The sequence below is a fragment of the Colobus angolensis genome, unplaced genomic scaffold (assembly GCF_000951035.1).
Source record: "Colobus angolensis palliatus isolate OR3802 unplaced genomic scaffold, Cang.pa_1.0 Scaffold314, whole genome shotgun sequence".
In the NCBI taxonomy this organism is placed as follows: domain Eukaryota; kingdom Metazoa; phylum Chordata; class Mammalia; order Primates; family Cercopithecidae; genus Colobus; species Colobus angolensis.
In genome coordinates, this window is record NW_012116422.1 from 3,031,276 (window position 1) to 3,045,218 (window position 13,943).

Below are 13,943 nucleotides of genomic sequence, written 5' to 3' on the forward strand. Positions count from 1 at the left end.
CACCTGGAAGATGATGCTGTTAATTAAGAAACACAGGATTGGCCGGGCGCTGTGGCTCACGCCTATAATCCCAACACTTTGGGAGGCCGAGGCAGGCAGATCACCCGAGATCAGTAGTTCAAGACCAGCCTGGCCAACACGGTGAAACCTCATGTCTATTAAAACTACAAAAAAATTAGCCGGGCATGGTGGTGCATGCCTGTGGCCCCAGCTACTCGGGAGGCTGAGGTTGCAGTGAGCCAAGATCCAGCATCGTACTCCAGCCTAGGCGACAGAGCGAGACTCTGTCTCAAAAAAAAAAAAAAAAGAGTCCTGGCCTGTGAGCTGTTGCGAGCTTCACCAGTGTCGGCACAGGAGGTATTCCATAAATGTGAGTTAACGTTGTTCCTGTCACCATTGTTATTGCTATTGTCCCACCAGCCTGAGTAGCTGAGCCAGGATAGGGTCGGGACTCCTGACCGCTGCATCACTCTCGGGGACCCCTTGTGCCATCCCTCACTGGGGTCCTCGCCAGCTGTGTGTCACACTGAGGTAGGGCTCCAGCAGGAGGCTCAGAACTGCTGAGCAGCTGCCAGGGCTCAGATGCAGCCTGGCCCTCCCATTAGGCCCCGTGTTAGCAACTTCATTCCAAGAGACACCCTTCTAGGAGTCATGGGAACCAATATGCTGGCAACCAGGCCAACTTCGGAGTCCAGGCGAGAACGCTGTCGCAGCTCCCTGGTGACTGGAACGAGACTGCGTGCCCATCCTCCACTATTCAGCGGCAGCAGCTGTGACGGGAGGCACGAGGGAGCGGTTTCCTTTTGAGGGTCCCGGGGTCCAAACATCAATCACCCTGGTTACTTCCCACTCCTGCAGTTCAGAGGCACGGCCCCTTCCAAATCCAGCCACCAGGGGGAGTCTGTGAGCAGCCCCCGCCGCTCTGCGGGGGACTCCAGGCCTCCCCTGGGCTGAGAAGGGAGGAGGCTGCGGAACCGGCCACCGGGTAATCCGGGACCAGGGCAGTGAGTGCACTGGTGGTGTGAATGGAGCAGACTCCCCAGCTCCCCCCCGACCCCCTACCCCAAAGCGTTTATTTCCACCTGCATTTTAAAAATAATATTAGGCCTGGCGCGGTGGCTCACGCCTGTAATCCCAGCACTTTGGGAGGCCGAGGCGGGCGGATCACCTGAGATCGGGAGTTGGAGACCAGTCTGACCAACATGGAGAAACCCCGTGTCTACTAAAAATACAAAATTAGCCGAGTGTGGTGGCGCATGCTTGTAATTCCAGCTACCTGGGAGGCTGAGGCAGGAGAATCGCTTGAACCCAGGAGGTGAAGGTTGCAGTGAGCCGAGATCATGCCATTGCACTCTAGCTTGGGCAACAAAAGTGAAACTCTGTCTCAAAAAAAAAAAAAAAAAACTAAAAACATTAAATATATTTTTTTTAATTACAAAAGCAACTCATGGTCAATTCATGACATGGGTGTTCTGGGTTTTCTGGCTTGTTTTACTTTGCTGTATGTTTCAAGATTTCCTGAGTTTGGGCTATGGGGCCGAGGAGGGTCCCTGCCTCTGGGCTTCAGTTTCCCCTGGGTGCTTGTCTGGAGGTCCTAGTGTTCTCTTGAGTCTCCATGAGTTCTCAGGGAGTTGTTAGAGTCTCTTTCTTTGGTGCTCAAGGCTGGTTCCAGGAAAGGTGGGACAGAGAGGACCAAACCGCAGCCTCTGCTCCCAAGGCCTCTGCCCCTCCTGCATGAGCCCTCACTGTCCTCCCTCCCCTCTGAGGGCAGGCTCAGCTCAGAGTCTCTGCTATTCTGGGCACATCATGACCCCACGCCCTGTCCAGACGGTATGATTCTTTTATTTATTTATTTATTTATTTGAAACAGGGTCTGGCTCTGTCATCCAGGCTGGAGTGCAGTGGTGCAATCTCAGCTAACTGTAGCCTCCACCTCCCAGGCTCAAGCCATCCTCCCACCTCAGCCTCCCGAGTAGCTGGGACTACAGACATGTACCACCATGCCTGGCTAACTTTTGTATTTTTTGTAGAGATGGGGTTTTGCCATGTTGCCCAGGCTGGTCTCAAACTCCTGGGCTCAAGTGATCCGCCCACCTTAGCCTCCCAAAGTGCTGGTATTATAAGCATAAGCCACTGTGCCAGGCTGGTGTCATTCTTTTTTTTTGAGATGGAGTCTTGCTCTGTTGTCCAGGCTGGAGTGCAGTGGCATGATCTTGGTTCACTGCAAGCTCTGCCTCCCAGGTTCATGCCATTCTCCTGCCTCAGCATCCCAAGTAGCTGGGACTACAGGCGCCCACCACCACACCTGGCTAATTTTTTTGTATTTTTTAGTGGAGACGGGGTTTCACCATGTTAGCCAGGATGGTCTCGATCTCCTGACCTTGTGATCCGCCCGCCTCGGCCTCCCAAAGTGCTGGGATTACAGGCGTGAACCACAGAGCCTGGCCTGGTGTCATTCTTTAACTTCACACCAACTGACACCTTTGGTTCTCTGGATGCTCTGGCACCTGCCATGGCAAGAGAGGTCTACTCCCCTCTGCACGAGCCTCATAGTTCAGCTCCTCACCAGCCTTCAAGCTGGTGCCCTGAGTACTTTGAGACTTTCTGTGGGCGCAAAGGAAAGGCCCAGACAGCATTTCTCACGCTTGAAAATGCAGACAAACTGGGAGCTTGTCTCAGGTATAAGTCTCAGCAGCTAAAGGGTTGTTTTTAAGTGCTTCCCCCCTGCAGATTTGAATCTCATCCTCAAACATAAAACGAAATGTTTACCAGCGCGAAATGTTTACCAGAACTACTTACAAGCGTGAGTAGTTCAGGCACAGGCCAGAATACCACACTATCTTGTAGCAGGAGGAGCCGAGGCAAAAAGCCTTGGGACTTCTGTCCCTCCCCAATTTGAGGTCCTAGGAGCAGGGCTGAGCAAGAGGCACTAGGAGCACGGCTCGGCTCCTAGGTAGAGGTAGAAAGGCAGGCTCATCTCTGAGGGCCTGGGGCTTCCTCAGCTCCTCAGTTCCCACCTTCTCAGAACCAGGCGCCAGGCACCAGCCCCAGGGGTAGATTGGAGGGACCCTCCCGGCCCACCCTGAGTCCTGGCCTGGGTCCCGAAATCCACCACAATGGGCAAGTTACGTCACTAGGGCCCAGCCTGCTGCAACTGAGGAAACCCCCACCCCAACCAAGGGGCTGTGAATTTCAGAAGGGGAGTTTTTGGCCACAGAACCAGTCCCACAATGAATCAGGGATGAGCAGAGAGGCCCCATGAAAGCCCTTCCCCTCATCCCTCATCTGTCTCTGCCATGTGCCAATTTTCCCAGGCCACTGCAAGCCCCAAGAAGGCAGGTGACTTGCTTACAGTCAACGGGTGCAGGGGTGCTGGCAGCTGCCTACAGTGGGCATGCATCCCTGAGCGGGTGAGAATCCTGGAGGGAAGGAGAATGGATGGATCACCGCACAAAGGGTCTTGGACATGCAGGGCAAGAGGCACCAAAGCTCCACATAGAACATGAACAAGAATCTGCAGTTTATAAGGGTGCCCTCTCCCCAAGATGCTGCCCTCCAAGCTAGGTCCACCCTGGGGGCCCCTCAGGCCTGTTGGAGATAGGGACAGGGAGGCAAAGGATGCAGGGTGGGGTTGCTTTTAAGCCCCCCGCCCACACCTACCTCCTGCTTCAGCTTTTTCCAAAACCATGGACCAGGAGGAGAAAGAGGAGAAAAGGAGAGAAATTCTAAAATTCTAAAAACAAAAGACCAACTTGACCACGACGGGGAAACCCTTTAAGATGTCGGTAATAACAGAGCAGTGAACAAAGACTAAAAACAGCAAAACTGACAAGGAAAACCACAGGGGCCCACCAGTGACCCCAAAGCGAGGAGACATACTTTCACCACTCACAACGGATGCACTCAGAGGAGCTGCCCTGCCACGCCCAATCCCAGACGGCTCTAAAGTCTGCAGGCATGGGGGCAGGGGTCCCAAGCGGTTCCTTGATGCTGTCTCCCATAAACAGCATGCTATTCCCCGCAAGTGAGGCAGCACTCTGATGCCCCCACCTTGGGACAGTGACTTGGACCCATCTAGCCTACCTCCCGAGAGCTCCTGAGAGCATGGCCCTGTCTAGCCCTGGCACCCAGCAGAGGCTGGGAAATAACTCGCTCCGTGAATGGATGACCATCAGCAACCCTGAGATGCCCCACCTCCACCAGAAGCTCTGCAGCCCCAGGCTCTGTCCCCTGCTGGCTGATAACACCACCCCCAGTGATCTCCTAGGAGCTCCTCTGTGTTCAATGAGGCCAGGGGAGGCCTCCAATAACTTGGGGTTCCTGCTGCTCCCCACTATCCTCACAAAAGGAACAGGGCGAGCTCTCTGTAGGCTGCAGAACTAGAGTCAGTTTGGAGCCCCAAAACTTTGGAGCCCAAAAGTTTGAATTGTATGACCTGGGCGAGTCACCTCCGCTCTCTGAGCCGCAGTTTCCACGTCTGTAACACAGGGTTAAAAGACCTACCTGTCTGGGCTGCTGTGAGGATGAGATGAGATAACACACAGGAAGGTGTTCCCACTGCATGAGTGTTCCCAGTCATTCTTAGGGCCAACAGGTGTTTACTGGACATCTGCTCTCTGCCAGGCCCTGGCTCTGCCCAGGGGACCCAATCATGAGTAAGACAGCGGAGTCCTGTTGGAACAAAACAGAAAATGAGAGTGAGCAAAACACCCTAGGCTGCAGCCACCGCCCACACCCAGGGAAGCTGCACGGGGACCCGGGTCTCCCAGTTCCTGTGCCTTGGTCCTGGAGGCTATCTGGGGCGGCCCTGCTCCCTTGGCAGTGCCCCTACCCAGGCAAACACAGTCAAGCCCTGATCTGGCTTTGGGAGCTGCCCACACCAGAAACCCCCTCTCTCTAGGACCCCACAACGGAGCTTACTCAGCTGGAGGGAACAGGGCTGCAGTTTGCCATCGGAGTCACCCGGTAAATTAGTCAGAGGAATCTCTCCAGCCTGAGGGGAAGTGGCCCTTCTTGGCCCACCCCTCATCCCTCTGCCGGCTGATGCGCTGTTGGTCAAAAGTGATCCAGTAGATGCTTCACTTCCGTAGAGAGGTTGTAGCCCTGGAATAGGCAGAGCTGAGTGGTGGAGAGCCCGGGTCCTGGAGACAGACCATCCTGAGTTTCAACCTTCGCTCTGCCTTTTACCAGCTGTGTGACCTCGGGCAAGGAACTTGACTTTCTTGGGTCCACGTTCCCTAATAATAGTCATTCCAAGCTCATGGGGCTGTGGTAAAGACCAAACAAGGTAATTGATGTGAAGCCCCTTGGATAATACCAGGCATAGGTCAGCTGGGCAGTTAATTTGCACACATTTAACAAACACAGGACCACAAACTCTTCCAAGTACGTTAAAAACAGTAACCAGTTTAATCCTCACAAGAATCCAGTGAGACGGAGTCTCGTCTTGTCGCCCTGGCTGGAGTGCAATGGCGTGATCTCGGCTCACTGCAACCTCTGCCTCCTGGGTTCAAGCAATTCTCCTGCCTCAGCCTCCCGAGTAGCTGGGATTACAGGCGTACGCCTCCACACCCAGCTAATTTTTGTATTTTTAGTGGAGACGGAGTTTCACCATGTTGGCCAGGCTGGTCTCGAACTCCCGACCTCGTGATCCGCTCGTCTCGGCCTCCCAAAGTGCTGGGATTACAGGCGTGAGCCACCGCACCCGGCCCGTCATCCTATCTTACAGATGATACCGAAGAGGGTAAGTGACAAATAGGGTAAGTGACTTACAAACCAAAAAAGGGTGACCTCCCAAAGCCACAGAGCTGCCAAGTGGTGGGAGCAAAATGGAAACCCAGGCTCTCTTCTCTCCTGTTTCTTCCCATCTTTCTCCTTCCAGTTCCTGGTTTTAGAAAAAGTTGAAGCCTGTGAGGGGTGTCTGGCTTAAGAAGAATCCCTCCCTCCGGTCTCTGTCCTCCCTGGCCCCAGAAGGCCTAAGGCTACCAGCCACGACACTAGGCTGCCTCTCCAAGGTGATGTTGTCAGTATGAGGCCCCCCTGAGATCAGACTCTTACAGTGACCACCCCTGCTCCAACTTCCTGCCCCAATTTGGAGCCAGAGGTGTCCAAACCTTTGCCCTCACACTCACCTCAGAGCCTGCAGCTGGTCAGATGCCTGCAGTAGGCTCAACTGGGCCAAGCGATGGGCAGAGCCACACAGGAAGTAGAAGGGACTGCTCACAGCCTCAGAGGGGCCAGGAGGGCAGACAGCCCCTCTGCCACTTCCCTCCCTAGAGAGCCCCCAGCCTCTGCTCACACACCTCTGGTGACAGGGAGCTCACTGCCTCTGCTGCAGCCCGGGCAGGCCATGGCTGGCCAGCTCTGACTGCTAGATGTGCTTCCTCAAGCCGAGATGAAATCTCTCTGTGTAATTTCCTCCCATTAGTCCTGTCTCTGCCCCCAGGCCCCCACATGGCCAGCCGGCTCCTCCGGCCTGCAGACATCTGGAGATGGCCATCTCTTGGCAAGAGGAGTCACCACTCAGGCTGAACGTCCTGGCGGCCTCAGCCTGGCCTCAGAAAGCAAGATTCCTGGTGCCCTCCCCACCCTGGTCCCCACTCTCCACCCATGACCCTTGCAAGACTGCAGGATTGCAAAGGCAGCTGCTTGCTCAGGCAACAGATGCTAAGCCCCATAACAGACCTGGTTCTGAGCTCAGCCCTGCTGCCTGGGAACAATAAAAATAAGTGACAACAGTCACCACTCAGCAAGTATCTACTCTGCCCTAGACATTGGGCTAAGTACTCTACAAGCAGGAACTCATTCCATCTTCCTAGCTCTTTGAGACAAGTATTACTCTTACCCCCACTCAACAGATGAGAAAAAGAAGGCTCCAAGAAAGAGGTGACTTGTTCAAGGTCCTGCTCACACTGAGTAAGTGGAGAAGCTGAGTTCACACCCAGGCTGTGAGTTTCACGCTCAGCTCTTGACCAACAGAAAACAAAGACACAGCAGCAGAGGGACAGGAGACTCACTCACAGGAAACAGAGGCCAACAGCTCAGGATATGATGGTGGCTTCAATTCTAAAGGCAATGAGATTCCTGAAAGGAGAAAGGACCTCTGTGGACCTAGGGAGGCAGGGATGCTTCCTGGATTAGGGAGAGACCAGGGATGGGCCTTCAAAAGACAAAGACGCCTCAGACTGCAGAATGCCCAGCTAACAAATGAACTGGAAACCCGTCCGTCCCCACTCCCAACCCCCACGCTGGGAGCCTGTGGAAACACAGTGGACCATTATGCAACAGCCCCATCCCCTGGGCAGAAAGCATTTATTAAGTGCCACAGTATGCTTGGCCCATGTTAGTATTCAGCAAGGGCACAGATGAAGGTACCATGATCCCAAGAAGTGAGAATCCATTTGAGCAGGAAGGAGGCCTGGTTAGAGGTGTGGTAAGCAGTGACTACAGGATCTGGTATAGGTCCTCATCAAATTTATCCTGCCCACCACATCCTGTTGCTCCTTCCCCTACTACCCATGTTGTCCTGGGCTGGAGAGGGGTGAATATGGAATAAGAGGGTGAGCTTTCCTTGGGGCACTGAGCCGGGAAAGTCTTGAAGCCCCATGCAAGGCAGTGGGTCATATACTGGGAGGTAGTGTATTCTAGGAGAGGGGGCAAACAGGGAGAGTCAGTGTCCTGGGGAGGGAATGTTGGAGGAATGGTCCCAGGTGGCAGGGATTGGAGGACTGCAGGAACTGGGGCACGAAAAGGTGCCATTCTAGGCAAGGTTCAATGGATGGCCACACTCTCCCCCAGGACCTAGTTCACCTAGGTCCCAGGGACCCTATGGGGTCAAAGTCCACCATCACCCAGAGTGTGGCTTACTGCCCCACCTGAAAAAGGCCACATCATCTTTAATCCCTCTTCTCTCCTAGGCTGACCTAGGACCTCCTTCCTCCAGGAAGTCCTCCTTAACTGCCATGTTGTGTGCCATGACATGCATAAAACAGCCAGGAGGGTTTCTGAACCCCTGGCTCTCAAAGCCTCTTTTGGGCCTGATGTCTTCCACAAGATGGTGAGTTGCCTGACGGCAGGTATGGAGGCCTGCTAACTACTCCCTGGATTCTAAGTGATCACTGCTATGGATGATCCATCCTTCCATTCAGCCATCCATCCAAAAACTTCTGAGCACTGCAGGTTGCCAGTTCTGTGCCAGGCCCTAGGGATAAGCAACAAAGCCCTGTATAGCCCTGTCTCAAAAAGCGATATTGATAGTTCTTTCTCAATAAGACATTCCTCCCTCAATGTGTCTGAGGCTGTCTCCCCAGCTCGCATAGGATTTAGTGTGGGCGCATCCCTCTGTGAAGCTGCAGGTGACTTCCATGTGAACACTGGGCCTTGGTGTGCTCCACCTCCTGCTGCGTTTGTGATGCCTCTTGTCTCTCACCTCCAGTCTCAAAGCCGTAAGCTCTTCATGGCATCCTTAGAACTTAGAGGCACCTGGCCAGACACAGTGGCTCACGCCTGTAATCCCAGCATTTTGGGAGTCCAAGACAAGTGAATCACCTGAGGTCAGGAGTTCGAGACCAGCATGGCCAACATGGGCGAAACCCTGTCTCTACTAAAAATACAAAAATTAGCCAAGCGTGGTGGCGGGCGCCTGTAATCCCAGCTACTGGGGAGGCTGAGGCAGGAGAATCACTTGAACCTGGGAGGCAGAGGTTGCAGTGAGCTGAGATGGTGCCACTGCCCTCCAGTCTGAGCAATAAGAGCGAGGCTCCATCATCTCAAAAAAAAAAAAAAAAAAAAAGAACTTAGAGGCACCTGCAGTTTCCAGGTGAATTTGGGCCCAAAGAAGGCAGAGGACTGACTTGAGTTCACTCGGCAAGCCAGTGCTAGGTCAGGGACCAGGACATAGGCTGACACTCCCAATCCCTTAGACAAAGGGTACACCTGGCAGCCTAGGACCTGGCACAGTGGCCACTCCACGCTTGCCTTTGCTGTCGCCGCCTTGTTGTCTCTGACTCTAGACCCCTTCCTGGGGAAATTCAAGCCTAATTTTTCCTTCTGGTGAGGAAACCCCAATCCCACTCATCAGGAACAATGGCTGGCACAATGTGGGAAAAATAACCCATGGGAAATAGTCCTAACAAGCCCTGTGAACCTCTGGGGCAGCTCTTCTCATAATTTGCCCATCACCTCTCAAACCAATTTGGCCAAATTTCCTTAGGATTTCATCAGGAAATATGAACTGCCAATTTTGTTATTAAGTCTTTATTTTAATAACAGTTCTTGGTTATTGCATGAAGTCCGAGGGATGGAGCAGGAGGGGAGAACCTACAGAAGAGTCCTTCCTTCCTTATGAAGAAAGAACTGACCCCAAAGCCCCCTTGCTTCATTTTTTTTTTTTTTTTGAGACGGAGTCTCGCTCTGTCGCCCAGGCTGGAGTGCAGTGGTGATCTCGGCTCACTGCAAGCTCCGCCTCCCGGGTTCACGCCATTCTCCTGCCTCAACCTCCTGAGTAGCTGGGACTACAGGCGCCCACCACCACGCCTGGCTAATTTTTTTTTGTATTTTTTAGTAGAGACGGGGTTTCACCGTGTTAGCCAGGATGGTCTCGATCTCCTGACCTCATGATCCACCCGTCTCGGCCTCCCAAAGTGCTGGGATTACAGGCTTGAGCCACCGTGCCTGGCCCCCCTTGCTTCATTTTAAGGGCAGCTGCCTGGTACCTGATGCAGAGTAGCAGCATCCCAGCAATTGTGTGTGCTTGCTTTTCTGTAGGTCACAACCACCTACATGCACACACATGGACACACACGCCTCAACAAACAGTGAAAGTACACGAAGTTTCCAGAAAACAAACTGTGTTTCTAGTAACAAACCACAGTCTATCTCTAGGACCTGTGACCGGGTTTTGCCCTGAGAGGATGCTCCATGGGAAGTGCTCCTGCCCAGAGCCAGCAGCCCAACCTCCAGGCGGCTTTGGGCAAGCCCCAACAGGATGCCAGGCGGGCTGGTGAGCAGGAAGAGACGCCGCTCACAATCTCTCCTTGCTGTTATTTACTAAATCCACCTGGGGCTCCTTTGAGCCGTTTTCTGGAAATGCCACATTTCAAGGGTCTCCCAGTTAGAAAAGGTCAGAGAGTTTACGCGGGCCTTTCATGTTAAAGGAGCTTGGAAGAAAAGGAAAGGAAATGTATATTTTCAGCTTTAGCCATGATTAAGTGGGCTCAGGCCATGAGAACATTCAGATGATTTACGTGATGTTACACGAAGAGCCAATTAGCCTAACAACTTCCAAAAAATATCTCCTTCAAGAGCACCCATTAGACACTTGGAATGCACCAGGCGCTGTGCTAAGCTCTTCACTAGGGTGCAGTGATTCATCTCAACTGCACTCCAACAGAGCAGGGCCGGCCCGCATAGGATATCCATTTAACCTTTGGGGAGAGTGAGGCTCAGAGAGGGTCAGCAATCTGCTGGGGGTCCCGCAGCTAGTAAGTGGCAGGGCAGAGATGGAAACTTAAGACTGCTCAAATCTAAAGCTGGAGCTCTTTTGCTCCAACAACCCTCAAGCCTTGGGAGTCCTGACTTAGTCCTGTTTCCAGCATCTGAGTAGTGCAAGTTCATTAGAATGAAGATGAAGCCTTATTAAATCACCAGCTCTGGCCTGGTCTGGATGAATCCAGAAGACTTTGGGGCCTCCTTGCAGCTGGTCCTGGTCCTGAAACTCCCTGGTCACCTCCAGGGGGGCAACCACAGCAGATTCCACTCACTACCCTGTGGAAGAACCCCAGTGTCTATCATCTCTGTATGTGATCTGAGCCAATTCCCAGAACAGGTGGCCTCAGGTGGGCTCAGGAGAGAGACGGTACACACTGAGATCTGTCTGGCTCAAGGGAGAGATTCTAGGCCCTCTCTGCCAGCAAAGGTCTTGGGCCACCCTATACAGACCACCAAAATGATTCCCTAATCCTGTAGATGGCCCCCTTCATGCAACATGAACCACCCAGAAAGTCAGGGCTACAGATTAGTGACAGCTCATTTGTCAGCATTTATCTGCCAAGACCACAGAGCAAATAAGGACTCCCTCTGGAATTTTAGGGATCATAATGGAACACCAGAGTGACAGTTAGGGTGTGGGCTCAGGAGTCAGACTGCCTGGGTTTTGAATTCTGACACCTTCATTTTGAAGCTGTGAGAACTTAGGTGACTTAACCTCTCTGAGCTTCAGTTTCCTCATTAGTCAAATGGGGATACGAGTCCCTATGTCATAGGGTTGGTGTAATGACTAAATGAGATAATGTGTGTGAAGCTCTTGACAGGATGCCTGGCACACAGCAATCACTCAGTATATGAGGTTGGTCATTGTGCAGATGGTGGCGAAGGAATCAGTGCTGCCTGGACAAGGGGCTCCTGCGGGGCTGCACCAACTTCTGGGGAACAAGTCAGAGCTCTTGTTCCTTTCCAGCTTTCCAAACCCTCCTAAGCCATCCAGGCCCACATGAAATCTACCTCCTTCGGGAAGCCACCCTGACTACTCCAGTCCACATCGATCGCACCATATCTGAGCTCTTTCTGTCCACTATCTGTATAGACTACTCTAGCACCTAAATCGGCTCTAATAACTCTTCAGATTCTCAAAGCAACCAAAGGCTCCTGGAAGGCAGACACCTCTAGCCCTTCCCTCTCCACAGCCCAAGCCAGGGCTAGGTACACAGTAGGTGATCCCTTAGCAACCCTTCAGACTGGTTTCAGTGTGGCTGTGGATGCCTGTGACTCAGCCTTTCTCTCCCTCACTCCTCCTCACAGCCCTACTCTCCCTACTCACCCACCCTCTCCTCTGGTTCCAACCAGCGGGGTGGGGAGTTGGAACTATGACCCCATAGGACAGTTGTTCCCAGACTATAAAATGTCCAAAGAAACTTGAGGGTGGGGGAGTTAACAGACAGGGAAAAAAATGTTCCTTATTTTCTTTTGCCAAATAAGGACAGGAAAAAACAAACTTGTCCCACTATCATTTTAGCAAAGAAAAGACGTTTTCACACCAATAAAGCAATAAGGGCATAACCCTTGATTAAAGGCTAATACCAAGCTGGAAAGTTTTAACCTTATTGAGAAAACAAAACAAAACAAAAAGAACCTCACTGTTGTTCTGACTTCTCTCCTTTCTCCAAGGACTGGGGAACACATCAGCCTCCACTGATCTGTGTCGGGGGAACTCATGGGTCTGGGGACAGCTATTCTGGAGAAGGTTCCTGCAGAACCAGGGTTCCCTACAAACACAGGACCCCTAAAGCCATTGGGTTGGGCAGATCCGGATTTCCTTTCAGTTGTCCCAGAGGAGGCTCACCCCAAGCCAGACCCTACCTATAACCTTAGGAGCTGAGGTGGGGGAGGCTCTGAGACCCTGTCCCTATGCCTCTCTCCTCCGGGCAGGGCCGAGCCCCCCGCCCCCCCGCCCCGTTCCCCGCCAATCCGGAGCAGATGAGGCGAGACTGAGCGGCAAGACCACCTGGGAGGAGGCTGGGGAGACCTCTCCCCCTCATCTCCATCACCAAACTGAGCACTCATGCCCATGCCACCCCCCAGCCCCGGCCTGGGCAAAGGAGGAAAAGTGGGCACCCTAGCCCGGAGGTGGCGGGGGAGGGGGTTGTGGTGTCCGAGGTACCCCGCTGGGCGGGCACAGATAGGATCTGAACACAGGGAAGCATGCCCTGGCTCTTTGATCCGCAGCCAGCCATGCCGGGCCTCGACCCGGAGGGAGGCACGGCTGTCTTCCGGCCCGGCTTTGCCCCGCTGCCAGGGGTCCTGTGGGGCCCTCAGCGGGAGAGGCGTCCAATACCCCGCCCTGCCGCAAATACCCTCTATTCCAACTGCTCTCAGAAGAGGAGTGAGCGTCTACACTGAATCCAGCACAGAAACCTGCTGGGGGGCTGCAGTTGACTGCATCGCGATCCAAAGGACCGGCGTCTTTTGTAGATTCAGTGGCTGAGCCAGGCCAAGTGTGCCGTGGAGGCCCGCGTGGACGCAGACCCGGGTGCTATGCAGATGCGCTGGAATCCAGGCACTTTCCCCGCTCTGCAAATCTAGATGTTTCAGCCTGGATCGAGCGAGGGTTAGAGGATTAGTCAGGCTAGGGTCAACCTGAGAGTCATGTGCTCCCTAAATGCGACTTCTAGGGTGGAGTTGCTGTGGACGAGGGACCCACGTCGGAATCCCGCGCCCACGTGGTTGCCCAAAGCTCTGAGTCTCCCGGCTGCAGGTTCTAGTCATGGAACCCAGTTGGGAGAGTAGTAGGGGCTGGGACTTGGAGGATCTGCTGAGGTCTGATGCTCTTGGCTGTGTTCGCGGCTCAGAGCCATCGCCTGGCTGAGGGGCCCGTCACAGATGTGTGATGTATAAGCTCTGCATGCAACAGGAGCTCAATAAATGTGCGAAGGGGGGTATGCTTGTGTTCGCGCTGTATGCAGGCAGCCTAGAAGGAAGTCCCTGATTGGCACAGGGATGGAGGATGGGGCAAGAAACGCGACAGCGCCGCGGAGTCCCAACGCTGCCGGTTCCCTGGGGTCCGAGTACAGCCTCAAGCAGCCTCAAGCCCTAGGAAGCCCCCAGTTCAAAGCACAGGGCACACTGGAGGCTGAGCACTATACAGTTCACAACAAGGCTGCAGTGGTAAGCCACGCCCAAGTCTCAAGGGCCTAGGGGACTCCCGCCCTCGGTAGCCGGAGGAGAAACCTGGGCGCAGGAAGCAGGGGGAATATCGGTTGTAGCTGAGTAAGGGGGGGGGGTCAGGAGTTCCCTTTAGAGTCTCTGCGTTTCGGAAGAAGGGTGATCGTTCTCAGGCTTGTCCGACTTCTCGCTCGGGGTGCGCTCCGGGAGAGCGAGCCCTTTAAGGCTACGCCCAGTGGGCGCGTCCCGGCCTCACCCGGGAGAGAAGGGGCGGGGCGGACCTGTGT